Source organism: Equus caballus, chromosome 6 (genome assembly GCF_041296265.1).
Source record: "Equus caballus isolate H_3958 breed thoroughbred chromosome 6, TB-T2T, whole genome shotgun sequence".
In the NCBI taxonomy this organism is placed as follows: Eukaryota; Metazoa; Chordata; class Mammalia; order Perissodactyla; family Equidae; genus Equus; species Equus caballus.
The window spans coordinates 21,793,006-21,814,697 of NC_091689.1; positions in this window are offsets into that span (position 1 = coordinate 21,793,006).

Consider the following 21,692-nt stretch of genomic DNA (forward strand, 5'->3'; position numbering starts at 1 on the left):
AGAACGGAGCCCATAAGAGGCATTTTCTTTACTTCACTCCTGAGCTTTCGGATTCTTTTGTCTTAGCTCATTGCTGCCAGCTTGTTAGTTCAGAAAGCCTAAATTCTTCCATGAGAATTACGTGGCCCCTATGCCCATTTCTCACCCATCGGATTGGCAGAAATTCACAAGGCTGACAATACACTCTGTTGGCAAAGTTATAGGAAACAGACATTCTCATCCATTGCTGGGGGGAATGCAAACATGGCATGACCCCTATGAAAAGGAAGAAATATGTATACATGTATTCTTAGATTTTCAGCTGAAAAGGGCCAGGGGTCAAGAGGCAAAGACATCCCAATGGGAATTTATGCACCTGATGCTCAGATCTTGGTCTCTAATACCATCCTCCATTAAAAGAAATCAGAATTCTCAAAAAAATGGATGATTCCAGAGCTGTAGTAGGGTAGGTCCAAGATAAGCCTGGAATATCTTCCTATACATACACTAAGGAAATGCTTAAAGAAGAAACGATGGAGACTTGTTACAAGGATACAGGAGCCAGCTTGAAGGGGTTCCCACTGGTCAAATCTGGGACAATTTTAGTACCAAAATACTTAAGTACAGTAAAGAATTATAAACCATTGAAGGACACAAGAATTCATACTGATGTGTGTGTGTGAGAGAGACAGAGACAGAGAGACAGACACAGACAGCAAGAAAGAGATTACACAAGATGGGAGGTCTCTTGCTCACAGGAAAATGCTGAGACCCAGTTGGTGACTGTGGAGAGAAAGCTGGATTGAAAAATCATCGTTTTGCAATTATCACGGTAAAGATTGGATCAGACAAGAATCAACAATGGATGGTAACCCCAGGGCAAATTTTTCATGAGGAGCAGGATATTTTGTGGATATCGACAATCTGGTTTTAAAGTTTGTGTAGAAATTCAAAAGACCCAGAGAGCCAACACAATACTGAAGAAGAAGAACAAAGTTGAAGGACTGACATTATCCGACCTCAAAACTTACTATAAAGTTACACTAATCAAGACAGTGTGGTATTGGTGACAGAATAAACAAACAGATCAATGCAACAGAATAGAGAGCCCAGAAATAGACCAACATAAATATAGGTAACTGACCTTTTTGTTTTTTCTGGTGAGGAAGATTGTCCCTGAGCTAACATTCATTGCCAATCTTCTTCCATGTTGTATGTGGGATGCCACCACAACATAGCTTGATGAGCAGTGTGTAGGTCCACACTGGGGATCTGAATCCGTGAACCCTGGGCCACCAAAGCAGAGTGCGCAAACCCAACTACTACGCCACCAGGCTGGCACCTATAGGTAACTGATCTTTGACAAAGAACAAAGGCAATTCAATGGAGTAAAGATAGTCTTTTCAACAAACCATGCTGGAACAACTGGGCATCATATACAAAATAATGAATCTAGAGACAGATCTTGTGCCAAAATGGATCATAGACCTAAATGTAAAATGGAAAACTATAAAACTTCTGAAAGATAACATAGGGGGAAATCTAGGTGACCTTGGGTTGGATGATGAGTTTTTAGATACAACACCAAAAGCTTGATCCGTGAAAAAAAATTGATGTTTTACTTTAAAATTAAAAACTTCCACTCTGTGAGAGGCTGTTAAGAGAATGGAAATAAAAGCCACAGACTGGTAGAAAAATCTTTGCAGCACACATATCTGATAAAGGTCTGGTATCCAAAATGTACAAAGAACTTTTAAAATTCAGTGATAAGGAAAAAAAAACAATTAAAAAATGGGCAAGGGGCTGACCTCACGGCCTAGTGGTTAGGTTTGGTGCACTGCGCTGCCATGGCCCGGGATTGGTTCCTGGGTGCAGACTTACAACTCTTGTCAGCAGCCATGCTGTGGTGGCGCCCCACATACAAAATAGAGGAAGATTGGCACAGATGTTAGCTCAGGGCCAATCTTCCTCAAGCAAAAAGAGGAAGGTTGGCAACAGATGTTAGCTCAGGGGGACTCTTCCTCTGCAAAAAAAGATGGGCAAAAGATCTAAACAGATACCTCACCAAAATAGTATAAAGATAGTAAATAAGGATATGAAAGTATGCTCGACATCATACATCATTAGGGAATTGCAAATTAAAACAATGAGATACCACTATGTACCTACTAGTATGACTATAATCCAAAAACCTGACAACACCAGATGCTAGTGAGGATGTGGAGCAACCGAAATTCTCATTTATTCCAGATGGGAATGCAAAATGGTGCAGCCACTTTGGAAGACAGTGTGAGAGTTTCTAACAAAGTTAAACATACTCTTACCGTGTGGTCCAGCAATCACTCTCCCAGGTATTTCACTCAGTTGAAAAACATATAAATGTAAAAATCTGCACACAAATTTTTTAGTAGCTTTATCCATAGTCGCTAAAAACTGGAAGCAACTGAGATGCCCTATGACAGATGAATGGCTAGCCAATCTGTGCTACATCCACACGATGGAATATTACTCAGCAACAAAAGAAATGTGCTAACAAGGCACAGAAAGAGATGGAGGAACCTTAAATATGTATTTCTAAGTAAAAGAAGGAAGTCTGAAAAGGCTACATAGCGTAGGATTCCCACTATATGACATTCTGGAAAAGGCAAAACTATAGACACAGTAAAAAGATCAGCAGTTCCCAGGGGTGGGAGAATAAATAGGTGAAGCGTAGGATATTTGGGGGTAGTAGAACTACCTGGGTGACATGTGACATTATGCATTTGTCAAAACCTATAAACCTGTACAACACAAAGAGTGAGCCTTAATGTAAACTACGGACATTAATTAATAATGTACCAGTAATTGAATGTGATTGTAATGTAATGTAATTGGAACGTTAATTTTAACAAATATGCCACACTGATATAAGATGCTAAGAACAAGGCAAACTCTGTTGGGGGTTGCGTAGGGGGGATGGGAACTCTCTGTACTAGCTGCCCAATGTTTCTATAAATCTAAATTTATTCTAAAAAATAAAGTGTATTGATTTTTAAAAAAAGATTTAAAAAATCAGTCTCACAGTAGGTAATCTGTGCAGCCACAATGTCACTTTATTAATTTACAATGATGAATAGTTATTAAATTGGACAATATAATCATGAAATAAATATAAGGAATATTTTCTCTCTCTAGGTAGATCTGCATAATAAATTAATTAGCATAAAAAGAAAGGGAGGAAGGAAGAGAGAAGAAGGGAAGGAGGGAGGGAAGAAGGAAGGAAGGATGGGAGGGGCAGAAGGAAAAAAGGAAAGGAGATAGGGAGGGAGGGAAGAAGGAAGAGAGGGAGAGAGGACGGGAGAGGGGAGGGAGGGTGGAAGGGAGGGAGGGTAGGAGGAAGGGAGAGAGGATGGGAGAGGGGAGAGAGGGAGGGAGGGAGGGTAGGAGGAAGGGAGAGGAGAGGGAGGGTAGGAGGGAGGGAGGGTAGGAGGAAGGGAGAGAGGATGAGAGAGGGGAGGGAGGGAGGAATGGAGAGGATGGGAGAGGGGAGAGAGGGAGGGAGGAAGGGAGAGAGGATGGGAGAGGGAGGGAGGGAGAAAGGGAGAGAGGATGGGAGAAAGGAGGGAGGGTAGGAGGGAGGGAGGGTAGGAGGAAGGGAGAGAGGTAGTGCCTGGGACAGTCTGAAAACCCTCCTCCAACTGCCTCGACAAGCCATGTCCAGGCCAGTCTGAGGTCATGTAGCCCAGAAACTACTCTGTGAAATAAAGCCCAGTGACATGAAGGGGCACATATTCCTGGTGTCTTAATGGACTTCTGTGATAAACCCAAGGGCCACCGTAGAAAGTGGGCGTGAACCAGGAGCAAGACATTCTCTCATGTGGGGTTTTCCCGCCCTGAGGTCCGTAGACCCTGAAGTTCACAGAGAGCAAGAACACGTTAAAAACTTCATTCCAAAACGTGTACCTGTGTGAATGTGCCTTTGTCTGAAGAGAGTGTCTACAGCTCCCTTCAGATTTTCGCAGGGGTTCCTAACACTCCCACATTTTCCTCTGCTTCATTCTTGAACGTGCAGGTGAACGATCAAATCTCTTACTCGTAGACCTGTTCCATAAGGACATCAATTCACGGAAACTGTGCCTGGGTGAGCAAGAGCATTCAATGGAAGCACAGGAAGGGATCAAAGATTTTTCTGGGCCTTTTGCTGTATTCAACAAAGAAATCTGGGGGCACTTAAATAATTCTTTAGTAAAGAAAATGTGGGAGTTTTTTGTGGGGGTTTCTGCTAAGAAGTGCCAGCACGTTATACAACACACATTATCCCACTTGTGTGCAGGTTTTAGCCAGCCCTGGTGGTCTAGGGGTTAAGATTCAGCCCTCTCACTGCCAAGGCGTGGGTTCATGATGGGACCACTCTCCCCGTCTGTTGGTTGTCACACTGTGGTGGCTGTGTGTTGCTGTGATGCTGAAAGCTATGTTACTGGGATTTCAAATACCAGCAGGGTCACCCATGGTGGACAGGTTTCAGCAGAGCTTCCAGACTAGGAAGAAGGACCCGGCCACTCACTTCCAAAATCGTTGGCCATGAAAACCCTATGAACAGCAGTGGAGCATCGTCTGGTACAGCACCCCAAGGTGGGAAGATGCTATGAAAGACGAGGCAGAGCTCCATTCTGCTGTCCATAGGTTTGAATCCACCCTATGTCACTAACAGCAAGAACAAAAAATGCAGGTTTTACCATATACACACTCTATCATGGACACCTTTTTGGAGAACAAAGAGTCGATGTTCTGAACTCACCTTTTCTCATCTTTAATTCCTGCTAAGAATGAAAACTTTGGAGACGATAGTTCTGAAGTTGAAATCAAGTTATTTTTAGGAATTGGGTTACAGACTTTTTTATCTGGGATGTTTCCTGAAAATTATAGGGTTTTACTCTCTAAAAGATCTTTGGGAAGCCACGCTTTTCTCAAAATGTATACATTTCATAAAAGGGATGAATCATCTTCTAGTCAAAGGTATATGTTGTCTACAAAATCATAGCAAAGAATTGACTAGACACGGGGAGCCTCCTTCCCTGGCTCGGAGATCTCAAGGGTTCTGGTCTGGTTATTTCTTCAGCTTTGCTGACATGCATCGACTTTGCTCCTTGTCTGCACACTCAGCCTGTGGAGCAGGCTTTCTTCCTTAGTTGAACACATGCCAAGCGTGACTGATTAACAGAATCTTAACAGGATTTACTCCCGATCGTATCTCGCATTTGCTCCCAGAACTTCATTATGATAACAAGGATATTTGCTTTGCATAGTTATTTGTATAGCCAATGATTAACTCCATGCTGCATAAGAAAAGTGCTTGTCAGAATCAGGGCTGGCCCTCACACTTTGAAGGTGGAAGCCGTCTGATAACCTTCCTCCAACAAATCCAGGGAATTCAGGATTTAGATGCTCTTGGTCAAAGGTGGACCAAGCCCTTCTATTCAGTATCCATTGCTGTGTAACAAGCGATCATACATTTAACATCTCAAAAAAAAAAAAAAAACACATACATTTGTTATCTCACAGTTTCTATGGGTCAGGAGTCCGAACACAGCTTAACTGGGTCCTCTGCTCAGGGTCTCTCAAGGCTGCAATCAAGGTGTCAGGCCAGGCTGGGGTCTCATCTGATGGCTTGACTGAGGAAGGATCTCCTCCCATGGTCACACGGTTGTTGGCAGGAATCAGTTCCTTGCAGACTGTTGGATTCTTGGTTTCTTTCTGGCTGTTGAGCAGTGGTAGCCCTCAGATCCTTGCCACATAGGTCTCTCTGTATGGTTCTTCCTCAAAGGCAACAAGAGAGAGTAAACACAGAGCAAATCTGTTAGCAAGACAAAAGTTACAGTCCCTTGCAACCTAATTGCAGAAACAGCATCCCATCCTTATAACCATAGTCTGCTGGCTACACACAAGTCACTAGGTCCAGCCCACACTCAAGAGGAAGGAATTACATGAGAGTGCAAGTATGAGGAGGTGGAATCATCCTGGGTCACCTGAATCACGCTCTCCAAAATTGCGTCTATTTACAGAGAACCTGTGAGTTTCAAAGTTCTTAAAACTTGACCTTTAGACCACGATGGCTCTGTCCAACGCCAGGATGCAAGAAATTGCAATAAGCGCTGAGGCAGCCACGGAAATCAGCTGCTGACATCTCCTACCACCGGGGGCATAGTTGACTGACAGCCCCAGATGCCACCTCTCTGGATCCACTGCCACGTTCTTGTAGGGGACACGCTTCCTGCAGGCTGATCCCACTCAAGGCCTGATCACTGTGGGGCTACAAACTCAAGCCCATTCCTACCAGATTTGCAACTCTTACCACAGGTGACTTCTGGCTCAAAGACTCCCTGTCAGCCCGGCCAAACCATTCTTGGAATGGCACTGCAGTCTGAGACGACTCCTTCCTTCCTTGTCTCTTTCCGTGGAGGTAGGATCTCCATAGTGGTCCACAGCTCTCCCTGCCTCCCTCGGTCCCTCCCCTTTATCCTTCACAGCGTTACCCCACGATGACTCCTTTGCATGTCTAATCCCACCTTGGCATTAGCCTCTTGGATGACTCAGTCTAACACAAAGATCCGAGAGAGAAAGAAAGAAGACCAGTTTTAAGATTTAGGGGCCAGAACAATTGAAGCTTGATGCAATCTTACTGGGTATAGTGCCGAGGGAAGAGGAATTCTATCCACTTAGTCTAGCAGATTCCCTTCAATCTATGGAAACCCTGGACTTTGCCTTCATTGACCACAACGAGTGGAGCCCAGGGAGAGCTGAGGGGCAGAACCCCTTCTCCATGGGGTTGTCTGCACGTGTTTCCTGGCTAGCCAAGGCGGGCAGGGCAAGCGCTTCACCACAGGGCTACCACACTTTACGTATCGGAACAATCTTGCTTCAGGCCCCTTCCTAGTCCTTGAACCCTCCTCCAGCTCCCCAGTCAACACAGCCACAACCAGATAGAGCTGCCTTCTCCTCGTTCTGTGGCGACCCTGGGTAGCTCTCCGTCCCAGGTGCAATGACTCCACAGCTGGCACACCCATCTTCAGTGGGCCATGAAGTGATAGGGCCAGTCTGGAATAGCTGCCATCCTGGCCAGCAGTGGGGGAGGACTCTGAGCCAAGGCCATATCCAAAGTCCTGTTCCACTGACTCAGGTCCGGAACCCACTCAGGATGAAAGGGCCCCTGTATGAGCCACATCAGGGACAGCAAGGCCTTGGCACGGTATTTGGGGTTTCATTATAAGGGTGACTTTGTACCCCAAGCTTGTGCAAACTGGGCATACTGGTTGCAATGGCATTCTTTGACTTTTGCCTAATAGATAAGTCTCCAGGCTTAACAACAGAGCTCTCCATCTTATTCGCATTCATCTCTGACCACATGCTGGAAGGGCATACGGCCAGTGTTCTTCCACGCTACGTGCTACCCATCCTCCTAACGAAAGACTATTTGGGTGTTGAAGTGTTGGAGTACTTGGGTTATGGACTCCCGCTCTGACCTCTAGCCCTCAGCTTTAATCCAAACCAGGGCTCTCAGACCAAGTGTCTAAGATGCCTGACTTGACCTCTTCGTAATTCCGCAGTTAAAAGTAATTTTTTCAGCCCAACTCAGAATGGAAATAAACAAGAACTCCTAATATATTGCATGTTTAAACAATTGAAAAAGTAAATGATATTCATCTATTACAAAACAACAGGGGAAAGAAAAACCCGTCTAAGAATTTCAAATGAATTGGCTAACGAGGCGTCGGCCCTTCCATTTGGGCTTTATTTATCAGGAATATAAACTACCCTATGAAACCTAAGTAAGAATTCTGAATAAATTCGTGAAGGCATTCAACAAACGTTTATCGATACTTATGTTCCAGGCTCTGTTCTAGGTACCGTGGAACCAGTGGTAGGAAAAGAAGAAAGAAAAATTAAAAAATCCTAGACGCCTAGAGCCACAGAAATCCCAGGGGCAAAGACTTAATGTGGACCGAGTTGGGAAGCTCAAGTTATATTCAGGAATTTCGAAAGGACTTGTTAATATACATTAATATTTCCTTAAATATACTTTTAGATTGGCATTAAGGCATTTCTGATGATGCAAGAGACTTCCACATATGACATAGAGTAGGAGGGGTCTGCCTCACTCATATCTATATCTCCTGTCAGATATTCTAGGCAAAATTACCCTTCCACCTACTCCTCAGGTTTTTTTCTTTTTCCCAATGAAACAAGTAAGGCTGAAAATATCGGAAGAGTGGAAGGAATCGCTCACACTGTCTTTTCAAAGCCCAGTCGAGTCACTCAGCAGCTTGCTGTGCTGATGAAAATCCAGGCTGATTCCTTTCACGTATGACACCGTGGCGGAGACCGTGGGCCACCCACCTGGTGTCTCTTCCTGCCCCTCTCTCTGCGTGCCTCCACCACGGAGGTTATAAGCAGGGCTGGCTTCATGGGCCTGTGATCACACAGGTGCCCTGAGAAGGGGGCCCCACCTGGGGTTTAATTCTGTGTGCTTATTATCTTAAAATTCTTAATAACTTTCTTTTTGAATTTGTGTTCTGTGAAAGAAGTTCAACGGGACATGGGAGCATGCGCTGGGAGCTTAGATTCTGGGCTCACCTCCCCTACCTTCCCCACCCCACCCCTCCCCACAACGAGTTCTCAGCCACCTTCTCCCCCCACCCAGCAACTGCAACTGGAGACCTGGGCAGGCGTGGGAAAGGCCAGCAGGTGCACCTCATACATGGAGTCAGGGGACAGGACCCAGGCACCAGTGAGTGTCTGCACTTACTTCATGAGCATCCCTATCTCTGACATTAGATAGCAGATAAAAAACACCAAGGCAGGTAGAGAGACCACATAAAAAAAGAAAAGATTTTCCCTTGCTTTTTGAACAAGAAGCTCTGGATTTTTATTTGGCATGGGGCCCTGCAAATTATGTACCCAGCCCTGGCCATTAGTGCCCAAAACTCTATTTCCTAGCCTCCTGCCACTGGCCTGTGGAAGAGATCTGGCCGACATGGCCAACTTGCAGAACGTGGAAATGTTTGTCTTATTCAGTGTCAATTTCCCTGTATAGAACAAAAAGCAGGTGTTCAATAAAATTTGATAGAGTTAACTAATTACTGCACACTATGTATTTGTGTGCTTGCTAATCGTATTACTCAAGGGCTTGCACCCTTTTTCTATTTGATCTGTCCTGTGGTGAGAATGACATGTTTTCTTCCAGCAGAGCTGTCACCAGGTTCTCCTTTTAATTCTCATAACGCTTTCTATAGCAGACAGCTGTGTCCAGTACATGAAGGTTTATACGACAGATGCTTTGGGACTGTACCTTTTATTAATATAAAAATCTCTTTTTTTTTAATGATTTTTGCCTCAAATTCTACTCTGATGCTAATATTGCTCCTTATTTTTACATATATATGTGTCCCCATGTATCATGTATCTTTGGCCATTTTCTACCGGAACTTCTTTGACCTTTTGATGGATTCCTCATCAATATCATGTAGCCAAATTTTGATTTTTTTGTGCCCAATGTGAAAACTCTTTGTCTTTCGACAAGGCAATTTATCCAATTGGCGTTTATTACGGATTTTTTTGTGTGTGTGTTTCCTATTTGCTGGATTTTTTTTAATTGTGTTTTTTAATTCCTGACTTCTGGTGAATTGTTCCAGTTTTTTGATATGCAGCTTTGCTTGTCTTTTCTATAGTTTAAGAAAGTGGGAATTCCTGCATGCGTTCTCTTGACATATGTTTTTTCACAAATACGTACATAAAGACTGTATTTTCTTCTAATGTAAAGAATTAAATATCAATAATTTCCTCTCTTCAAAAGATAAGATCTTTCTCCTGCTTTTGAGTCCTCATTTTCTCCTCCCCCGACACTCCTTGCCCACCCCACCCTCAGGTTCTACGGAAATCACCTGATTTTTACTTCAAGACTGACTTTTCTTTATTAAGTAGACTTTCTCAAAAATTGCCTTAACTGTCGTCACTACCTTATCAAAAAACTTTTAGATACTAATCAACGAGATAAGCTTCCTTGTTTACGCTGTTTCTTTTATAGTCTATCCCCTCTCTCGTGACATTTTTATTCTGATTTGTTTTTCGTCCTGCTTTCTTACTTCCCTGAATAATCTTTTTATAATGAGCCACTGTGGTATATTTTCTGAGTCCTCAAGTATTTTAAAATAACTGGGCCTTCCTAGTGAACAATAATGAGTATGGGAATAAAAGTCCAGAGTCATAATTTTTTCCTTGGAACCCTCTAAAAATCTGTCTTTTCATTTTGTATTGCAATTGAGAAGCTGAACAAAAATGTTATATTTTTCATTCTAAATAATCTCCTTTTTTCCCTTAGCGAAATCAAGTAGGATCGTCTGTATTAGAAACTCACATATGACACCAAGATACGGCCAAGTGGACAGCTTCTTTCAACAGTCCTAAGAGAGGAGCTTCTCTATGGGCATTGCATCTCCTGGGTCTGTCCTCTATATTATTTTAGCCTTTCTTTGATAAATTTTTTGGTTTTTTAAAATCTTTTCTCTTTTATGTCTTAAGAGAATTTCTCCACTCATTCTTCTGAATCATTAATTTGGTTTTGAACAGTACCCATCCTACCCTACCGTCTGTTGAGACTTACTTCTGCTTGTGGTACCTCACCTTCACTGCAGGAGGATGATGTTCATGATTGGCAATCTTAGGCCCATGATCTGTCATTGTTTTCTCTCTTCATCAATGGAAGACTAAATTGATGCATATCGATCACCAGTGTAGACCTTATCTGCCGTTTTACAGATCAATGCGCAGTCTTACCTGGCAGGGAGGCAGGTGGCTCAGGGCTCCACCTCTGGCGATTCCCTCAATATGATGAGTTGGAAGAGATAGGCCAAGAGAAAGCTTACCTTTCTGAAGGTGCAGGTGGACTGAGGAGAGAATACTGGAACGTGCCACTGTGGAATAATAACATAGTGTGTTCAGGGGCAGTTGGGTGTCAAGGTCCCAGCTGCACCTGGCTTGATCCCTACACCAAGTTAAGGAAATTTATGGGGTGAATGTTTCCATCCGCAGTTTTTTAGGTAGGGATTTTGTGGAACTCCAGAGGCCATTTTTCTGTTCCTGGCCAACCACAGCCCTCCCAGCTGTTCCTGTAGCATCCAACAGCGGGTGTGTAGGTGCCTGGCCCACTTAGAGCTGGCATTGCCAGGAGGCTGGAGTCAAGATGTCGCATTAGAGCTGTGGGGCGCCCACCCTCTGCTCTCCCTTGGGTTCACTGGTTGAAATCATGGTTAGTGGCGCCACTGCCCTTCTTTCCCTTCTTACTCCACATTAGAAATCTTTGCACCAGAATCTTACAACAAAACCCCACGTCCCCTTCCTTTATTGAGCAAAAAGTCCATGCAAATTAAAATCGATATCGTCAGTCTCCAGTGTGGAATGCTGAAATCGCTCTCAAACTGAATCTTGGTCTCCTCCTCTTACTGCCCCACCCTCGGTCGCAGGCTGGGTGTTCCTGGACTGGAGGTTCTCTGGGGGCTAATTACTAGCTCTCTAGGCAGGCCCTTCTCAGTTTGGGTGCCTTCTCTGTTCTGTTTCCTGGTTAACATCACTCATTTCCTCACTGGGCAATTGATGGACGCTTTCCATCTGGTGACAAATGTCTAACCCTTGTGCTGGGACTCCCCAGTCCTGTACCCTTGGCAGACATCAGTAATCCATCACTGCTTGTTTGGTCTGAGTCTAAATGTGGCCCTGACTGTTTCGGTTTTCTATTGCTGAGATAACAAATTGCCACACATGTAACAGCTTACACAGCATCGATGTGTTAATTTACACTTCGGTAGGTCTGAAGCCCAACATGGGTCTTCTTAGGCTAACATCTAGGTGGTGACCAGGTGGCATTCTTTTCTGGAGACTATAGGGGAGTTTCTTTGGTTGGTGTGGTTCTTGGCAGAATTCAGCTCCATGCTGGTGTAAGACTGAAGTCTCTATTTCTTCGTTGACTCTCAGCTGGGGCCACCGTTAGCAACTAGGGGCCTCTCTCAGGTCCTTGCATGTAACCACCCACATCTCAGAATCAGCATCAGAATGTCAAGCCCTTCTCATGCTGCCATGTTTCTGACCCCTCCTTCTGCCTTCCTCGTCCTCTTTTAAGGACTCATGTGTTTACATCGGGCCCACAGAGATAATCCAGAATATTCTCCCCGTCTCGAGATCCTTAACCTTAATCACACCTGCAAATTCACTTTTCCCACATCAGATAACATACTCACAGGTTCCAGGGGACCAGGGCGTGGACAGGCTTACCACACAGACCAAATCCAAATCTTCTCCTTTTTTTTTTCCCCCATCTTTGTTGGAGAATTGTCTTAGTCCATTCAGGCTGTTATAACAAAATGCCACAGACTGGGTCCCTGATAAACAACAGAAATTTATCTCTCACAGTATGCAGGCTAGAAGTCCAAGATCAGGGGACCAGCATGGTTGGGTGAGGGCCCCCTGCCATGTCGCAGATGTTTCCTTGTATCTGCACATGGCAGAAGTGGGCAAGGGAGATGTCTCTAGTCTTTTTTATTAGGTCACTAATCCTGTTCACGAGGGATCCGCCCCCATGACCTAATTACCTCCCAAAGGCCCCACCTCCTAATACCATCACCTTGGGGGTTAGGATTTCAACATAGGAATTTGAGGGTACCACATTCAGACCATAGCAGATATAATTGACAAATAAAAATTTATATGGTTAAGACACATGACTTAATGTTTTAACATACGTATACATTGTGAAATAATCATTATAAAGCTAATTAATGTATTCATCACCTCACAAAGTTACCATTTTCATTTTTTGTGGTAAGAACACTTAGGACCTACCCTCATAGCAAATTTCAAGTATATGATACAGTGTTGTTAACTATATTCACATTGCTGAAGCTGAGATGTCTGGAACTTATTCACCTTATAGCTGAAACTTCATACCTCTTACCCAACATCGCCCCATTTCCACCACTCCCCCAGCCCCTGGCAACCGCCATTCTACTCTCTGCCTCTATGTTTGACTACTTTAGATTTCACAAATAGGTGAGATCATGCAGTATTTGTCTTCCTACAGTGGAATATTATCCAGCCTTTAAAAAGAACATCCTTGATCCAAGGATACAAAGTTGCAATTATCTAGGATGAGTAAGTCTAGAGATCTAACGTACAGCATCAAGACTATAGTTAATAACACTATACTGAACACTTGAAATTTGCTAAGAGAGTAGATTTCAGGTGCTCTGATAAAAAAAAATGGTATCTATGTAAGGAGATACGTTAATTAGCTTGACTCTATTAATCATTTCACTACGTATATGCATATCAAATCATCACATTGTACACTTTAAATATATACAGTTTTTATTTATAAAAGTAAAATAAAAAGAAAGAAGTCCTAACGTTGCAACAACATGGAGAACATTATACTAAGTGAAATAAGCCAAATCCTTCTCAAACTGTACTCCAGGAGGGCACTGCAAACTGATGCTGGCGCTGGAAATAAATCTAGTGCACGTATTTGGAATATAGAGATGGGTATGTTCAGCTAATCGTCACCCTCCACTCAGCGTGAACTTTCAGACGACGATTCTTCCTGGAGTAAATTATAAGAAGATTGACACTACTAGGAAAGAGGACGGTTATTAAATGGCCCTTGTGGTTCTGCACAGTGTCTTTCTGAGTTACGTCTGAGCCTCCGTGATTGCTGCCCCTCCAACTGGGAGCATCTGATTCCCACAGCGCCAGCTGCAGCTGCCGAGCTCCACCGACGCCGCTTGACTTCAAGCCACTTAGAGATTCTGAGACCACAGCTACCTGACATCAAAGTAACTCGTCAGCTTCAAAAAATAACAAGCACAACAATTATAAACAAAGCAGCTGTTTGAACAACTGCGGGTTTTTTCCCCGTTAACTGGTTGTTTTGTCCGCTGACAACTCTAGAAAGAGCCTTCGCAAACAAAGGATGCTAGTTAAATAATGGATTTTTTGTGCTGGGAATGACTTCATGGATAAGGGTGATTGACGCCTCCAAGGGTCTTGGATAGGCAAGGATGTAATTAAGAAGCCAGCTGATGTGGGCTGACAAATCCCCCTCTCACTTTAGAACACTGATGCGAGGAATAAATTTCATTCTTGGCATTTAAACCAGCTTCCCAATTAACCATTTCCTTCATTTCTCCATTTTCAACGTTTCTGTTTTCCTGGCATTTTTAGACATTCATTCCAACAGTGCTATCACATGGGTCCTGAAGGGTTATCCATTATCGGATTGTCCATGATCATTATCAATCTGCTTAGAATTTATGCCTTTAATTGATTTGTTGTTTAACAAAATAAAATCTGTGCGTGGTTTAAACAAATCAAAGAACTCCGGAAGAGTTCTAGCGAAAGGCAATGTTTTCCTGCTCCACTTCTTTGTCACCAACTCTTGTGCCAGAGGCAACATCATTTGACTTTTTGTTCTTTTTTCTGATGGTTATCCCATATGTCTAAATACTGTGTGCATAGCATTCAGCTCTGATTTATCAACTTTTAATTTGCTCTTGGCTTTCTGTTATGATGTTTCTTGTTGCATCAGCACCCCCTTCTCCCCTGCATCCAATAGACTCATATCACTATTTTTAGTCACTTTCTCAAACATTACCCCCAAGAAACCTCTTCCACTCTGCATTCTGTTTCCGTGTCTGCTTCCCAAGACCCAATTTAACACAGTGGCACCAGGAGCATCTGAAGAAACGGATAATAAGATGGGCTTTGAACAGGATGATTCAATATCGTAAAGATCTCTGTTCTCTCCATGTTCATTTGTAGATTCATCAAAATTCCAATAAAAATATCAACAAACAGTTTTATGAAGCTAGAAAAGAGATGCCACATTCATGTGTAAAATTAAGCATGCAAGAAGAACGAGGAAATCATAGGCAAGAAAGAAATCCATCACAGGGTTTAGCTCTTCCAGATATGACAGCCTTCTGTGAGGCCTCTGTAAGTAAAACACTGTTGTACAGGATGTGAATAGACAGAAAGGTGGAATAGAGGCAAAATCCATAAATAGACCTAAGTACACATGGAAATTTAGTATATGGTAAAGATGGTGTTTCAAATCACCAGAGCAAAGACAAGCTGTTTAATACACGGCGTTAGGGGAACCAGGGAACCATTTGGGAAAAGACAGAATCAGGCCCACACCTCTCATGATATGCAAGGAAAATATTCCAAATGGATTGGTGATCTAAATGTAAAAACATAAAGCCATGGACATACTATCTGTAAACGTGCATGAATTCTTTTTACCTTAGTACAGAGAAAGGCTTTCTATGACACAAAATGGAAAAGCAACACAATAAAGAGTAATAAACTTGACTCCATAATATAAAAAAAAATTTTTTGCGCAGAAAAAGTCATCATAAATAAAGCTAAAAGACAAATGACAATTCAGAAATATATTCACAACATTTATCAAAGACAAAGGGTAATATCTCTAATATAAAAAATTCTTAGAAACTGAGAGGAAAATGACCAAACCCCTGACAGAAGAATGGTCAAAAGACAGCAGACTATTTATAAAAAGATATGAAAATGATCAACAAACATGAAAGTATTCTCACTCCCACTCATAGTAAGAGAAACGCAAATAGAAACTACACCAAGATTCTACTTCTCACCTATCAGATTGACAAAAATTCAAAAGTACGATGACATATTAGCTAAACTAGGAGGAAATACGTTCTCTCCTAGGTTGCTGGCAAGAATGCAAATTCATACAATCCACTTGGAGGGGAACTTGTCAATGTCTAACAAGGCTACGTCTGGGTTCACATTTTGATCCAGCCATTTGACTTATGAAGACAAGTTACTCCTTGCAGCACTGTTTGTAACTGGAAACAATCTAGATGCTCAGACCTAAGAGAATGGAAGAAGAAATTATGGTGCGTCCACATGCTAGAGTGCTATGTAGCTGAACAGAAGAATGTCAAGATCTCCATATGAAGGGATTTCCAGGAGACATTAAGGTTGTTTTTTTTAAAAAAAAAAAAAAAATAGGCACAGTGCAAAAGAGGACTAAGTTATGCCACCTTCTGGGTAGGAAAAAAAAGGAAGAATAAGAAAATCTATGTGCATCTGTTCATTTGTGCAAAAAAGAGACACAGGAAGGTTAAGCCAGAGCCTACTGGCATTGGTTACCTCCCGAGAATGGGGTGAAAAGGATGAGGAGGGAGTGTCTCCATGAGTTAGCTCTGACTTTTGGAACCACGTTAATGTTTCATATAGTTAAAATCAACAAGAATGAGAACAGGAAAACTAACAATGAAGTACAAACAGAAACAAACGAACTTACTTTCAAATGAATTAAGGTGATTTCAAATGAATACCATAACTACACTGAAGGATGAGAAGGGAGAACAAACCCCAGTAACATTCCAGCACAAAATTTTCACTCTGTGTCCTTAGGCCAGAAACAGAAAGAGCAGACAAAATTGAACTCTAGCTATAAGTTTTGTTTTTCTCAGGGGTATCGGTTAGCACTTTGGAAACCTCTACATATTCCAGCATGGAAGAAGCAAGTAAATATATTGTGGATTATGGGAGCCAGGTTTGTCATTATCTGAAAAGGAAGTTAAAAATATGGAAAGAAGGGAGGCAAGAGTGAACCCTGCAATGGTATATTGGAGGCATCAGCAAGAAGGCATGGCTTTAAAGATAAATAGATGGATAGATGATAGATAGATAGATAGATAGATAGATAGATAGATATACAGGTAGGTAGATAGATAAAGACAGATGATTGATAGATAGATGGGTAGATAAGTAGATAGATAAGATAGATGATTGACAGATAAGAAGGTGATTGATATATAGATGAATAGATAGATAGATAAGATAGATGACTGAGAGATAGATGATTGACAGATAGATGATAGAGAGATGAGTGAATGAATGGATAGATAGATGATGGATGGATGGATGAATAAGTAGATATTGATATATTTCTTCTGCTCTGTCTGCTGGGAGGGCCTGCAATCAATGATACAAAGTGGTAATGAGCAAACCTGTCACCCAGATCTTGGTTTCTAAATAAAAGCATCATTCCCCATAAAAAGAACCAGGATTTCTTAGAGAAATGGCCAGTTATGGGTCTGAAGATGGAAAAGATCTCAGGAAAGAACCTGGAACACCTTGTGTCTCAAGATAGGATTGCTCTAAGAATTACAGGAACATGTCAAAAGTACTTAGGCCCTTCCCCAAAGCACTCCCTAGCCAAGTCTGGGGCAATTTGAGGACCAAAACGAAAAATGATAAAATACTGGCAGACACAAACAAAGAGAGAAGAAAAAATCTCCTCCTTAGAATAGAATGCCAAGTAACACTTGTAAAAGGAATCATAAAATTAGAAAAATCACCACTTGACGACCATCATAACAAATACTGATTGAGGCTGTGACTGGTGACTTGATAAGTATTTATCACTGTAGTGATGGCACGGGAACACTACAGGACCTGGACAGAGAAGGTGACTTATGAAAGAGCTACCAGACCAGGAAGGCTCATCCATCAGTTGTGAAAATCCAAATTGGGATAGAGCTTAAGCCTGTCGGCTGATCAGAGAACTAGAGATTTCTTCGTTCCCTGGACAATCCGTTTCCCTTCAGCCTCGTCATTGCTAGGCACATCATAGAGGATACCCAGTGAGCCTTGAGGGAGCAGCAGGGATGTGCTTAACCAGGACCTGCCAGACTGATAGAATTGCTTTGCGGTTTAAAGGATAACTTGGGTAGCAAGTTGACATGGAGGAAGGCAGCATTCTTCTGCAAACCAGTGGCTGGATGGCGCTTAAGCAGCTCGCAGACTATTCCCATCCTTGGAAATAGCTGCTAGGATTCATTAGCACCAATAGCCTTGCCTCTTCAAAAACCACGCAATCATAATTCTCAGATCGCAGGCTTGGCGTCCCTGCGTGCAGAGGATCTCCTGTGAATTGCAGCATTTTTATTCCACCGGATGTGCCTTGTCGAATGAAACCTATCGAGACCATCCTGGGGTGGGCACCCTATGGTTAGCCTCCCTGTCTCTGAGTGACACTAAGGAGAATAATGACATTCTTCCCGACCTGACTCCATCGTTTTAATCACGTAAACCATAAGCTCCCCTGCTGCTAATCCAGCTCTGGGCTCCTCGGTTCCTGAAGGCAGCCTAGTAGGGGATTCAATTAATGATCCGCCCTCGCAGAATAATTCATGCAGTCGTTACAACTGGGAAAACAGATTCGCAGTGAAGAGAAATGGAAATTGTAGGTGCCCACTGGACCCCATTGTGTCTCATAACCAGCAGCACCGTCCGTGCAAGGAACGATAGGGCTTTTGCTTTGGCTTGATCGTCAAATCAAAATCTCCACTTTCTTGTCTCTTCCCTGGTTAGCATCTGTTTAGCTAAAGGGCTATGAAGATGCTAACCCCATGTTTAGTTTGTTAGAGTGTTTCTGTGCCTGCTTCACCATCCAGAGTATTCTTTGCTTGCTTTCCGGAGGAGAAGAAAACTACATGATCTGTGTGGCAAGAGTGTTTTCTTTCTGGAATGAAGAAAGTAAAGTAATTTAAAACTCAACATTTTTGTTTTAATTCAATATTAATATAGTGTAGAGGCAGCATCGAGTTTTTTTAATTTATTGACTGTTCTGAAGTCCTTTATCTCAATACTTCTTTGAACCGCCAGTTTTGCAAGTTTCATTTATTTCAGAAAAAGCAAAACTGCTATGTTTTTCCTCCTCTCTTTTTTAAACGAATATAGATACTTCTTGGAGGAGTTACAGAACCACATTAGAGAAAACACGGAAAATAGAAAATACTATCCACAGCCCCAACGTCAGAAAACAAATGTTTGCTATTTGTTAGAAATATTTTGCCCCGGACTGTTGTTTGCCTTTTTATTTTTGCATTTTTTCCATTCGCAGTTTTCCATTTTTATTTACACAGACATGTTGATTTCTTTTATTACTTTTAAACTTAGAAAGGCATGCCTCCTCTACAGTGGTCAATTTTAATTTCACATAGCTGTCTTTATACTTGATTTTTTTTTAACTCTTTAAACCATTTAGAAGATACTTTGGTGAAAGGTGAGATTTTTTTTCCCCAAGGAAATACCAAGAGATGTCCAGGTGAATCACGTGGGTCCCACCGTGTCCCTCCCCGCCCCAGTGTGTGACAGCAGCCCGCCTCCCCCTGTATGTCCGATAGATTACTCCTGCCCAGACAAAGACTCCTCTGGCTTGCTGACTTCTGCACACAAGTTGTTCAAAGCACAAGGGCCCCCAAAAAAGAAAAAAAAAGCACTAGGCGCAGCTTGTAGTTCAACGGTGCTCTTGTTGTGTCCCCTGCCAAGAGGACACCCCATCGAGGGGCCAGAACATCGTATCCTGCAGAGCCAGGAATTGTAGGGACAGAATCACCAAGTCCCCCTGTGGGTCAGTGGAAACCAGATGAGGGAGGGCGCTGATGCTTCACCCTTGGTTCCAGGACACCGTCTTCTTACTACCGGGGCACCGTCTGGTTCAAGGTGCCTACTGCGCCCTGGAGGGCGGCTCCCATCCCCTGAGTGTCTCCTCTGAGCTGGCGTTTCAGTTGTGCCTCATCAGACCATTTTACCGCTTTGTTAGGAGGGCCGTTCTGGAATGGCATGATTTGTAACATACCCATAGAGCTCCTGCTCGTGGGCTTGCTCCCTCCCTCCCTGTGGTCCTTCTATGTGAGTGCTATGTTGTGTGGGATTCCATGCTTGTGGAGTGGGCACTTCTAAAGCACTCAGGGAGTGGAGAGAGTGGAAGACCCCTCTGCTGCTCTGAGGCCCCTCAAAGCTGGCAGCCTTCCATGTCACCCAGTATACAGGCCTAAGCAGTATTTTGGGGTGTGGAGAACCAGAAGAAGTTTACCAAGTTATGCTTCCTTCTTTTTGGAAAGAATGCAAGATAGAGCAATTTGCCTTCAACTCTGGAGGAAATTCTAAACACGCCCCTGACAACTGAGCCCTTAAAACCTGAACTGATGTAATAGGTCCCTGAATCCTTGTAGTATTAATTGCCACCCTCTGGAGCACATGTGTCTCACTTAGGCCTCCAGGATACCAGCCACCTCTTGCTCATGATTACATGATATCATCAATGTAATGGGATAATGTGATGTTCTGCAGGATGCCCAGATGGGTCCAAAGCTCTCTGACCCATTTTATGACAGAAGTCAGGAGAGTTAATATAGCTCCCGGGAAAATTCCTGTCCATAAAAGCTGAGTATAAATGGTTTCCAATCCTCTCTCCTGATTGAGATAGAAGGGAATACATTCACAAAATAGATGGTTGTATAATGTGTACCCAGGGCCATAACAACCAACTCCGGCAAGAACACTACACCCAAGCCAGCAGCTGCAATGGGGCTCCTACTCAGTTGAAATGGTAGCAGTCTAGAGTCACTCTCCAGACCCTTCCGCATCCAGATCCATCCTGCAGGAGCCACACTGGCAAATTAAATGGGATTATGATTGGGACCACCACTGATGTACTTTAGGTCTTTGATGATGGCACTAATGTCCCCACAAGATATAACATTATTTTTTATTTGTTATCTTGGGCCAGAAGAAGGCAGTTTCAGGGGCTTCCACTTAATCATCCCCACTATGACAGCTCTCAGTCCACGAACCAATGGACCAATGAACCAATATGGGGGTTCTTCCAACTATGAAATATATCAATCCCAATTATATAATGTGGAGCAAGGGAAATGACCACCTGATGAATTCATCAAGCCACTTGACACATTCTAAGTTGGACTTTGGCCGGGATGTCATTTATTACCTCATCCCTGAATGCCCTCACTCCAACAGGGGACCATGATGACACTTTGGGTCTCTGAGTATCAACATCAACACAGACTCTTTCACTAGTAGTACACGAAAAGTCCTGGCATTCTCCTTCCCCAAGTGTATGGACACTTCACTAAATGGCCATAGTCCCTGTGGGGAGAGAGCAGGGGCATTGTTACAGTATCTAGTTGTGATACGGTTGGGGGCCTTTTACTTCTGGGACCCTGGGGAGCTCTTCAATCAATGGGTTTCCAGTCTGAAACCTGGCTCACGTCCAGGACCTGGGCAAGAGTTTGTGACTTTTTCTTGGAACGACTCCCCCGCCCTCCTGTTCATCCGTTTGGCTTCCTTTTGATTTTAAATACGAAACACATCACTGCTGGAGGCTCATCCATTTCTCCCCTGGATGCCATGTTTTATTAAATATCTTCACAATTCTTTGTAAGTCATGCCCCTTGGTGCTGCTCCAACTTTGCTGTAGTTTTGATAATTGTGACCGTCTAGCTTCTGGTGGTTAGGTACTGGCCCATGGTCTCTATTGCCTTAGGGCTTCCAATGTCCCTAAATATCACTATCAATGAGCCAAGGTCTGTGACAGCCTCTCCTACTCTCACAAGGAAAGGCCCACATGGAACAAAGGGGAGATGCCTGAATTGTCACGGCAGATGGTGGAAGACTGGATTAAAAGGCTCGGGAGAGTGGGCATGCTGGAGTGGAGCAAAGTGGAAGAGCCTTCCTGGAACTTCTTAGTGATGCTGGTGCCCCTCACCAGCACGTTCCTGATGGCCTTGGTGAACAATGTGTCCCTAGGCCTTCCCATGGAACATGGAACATAA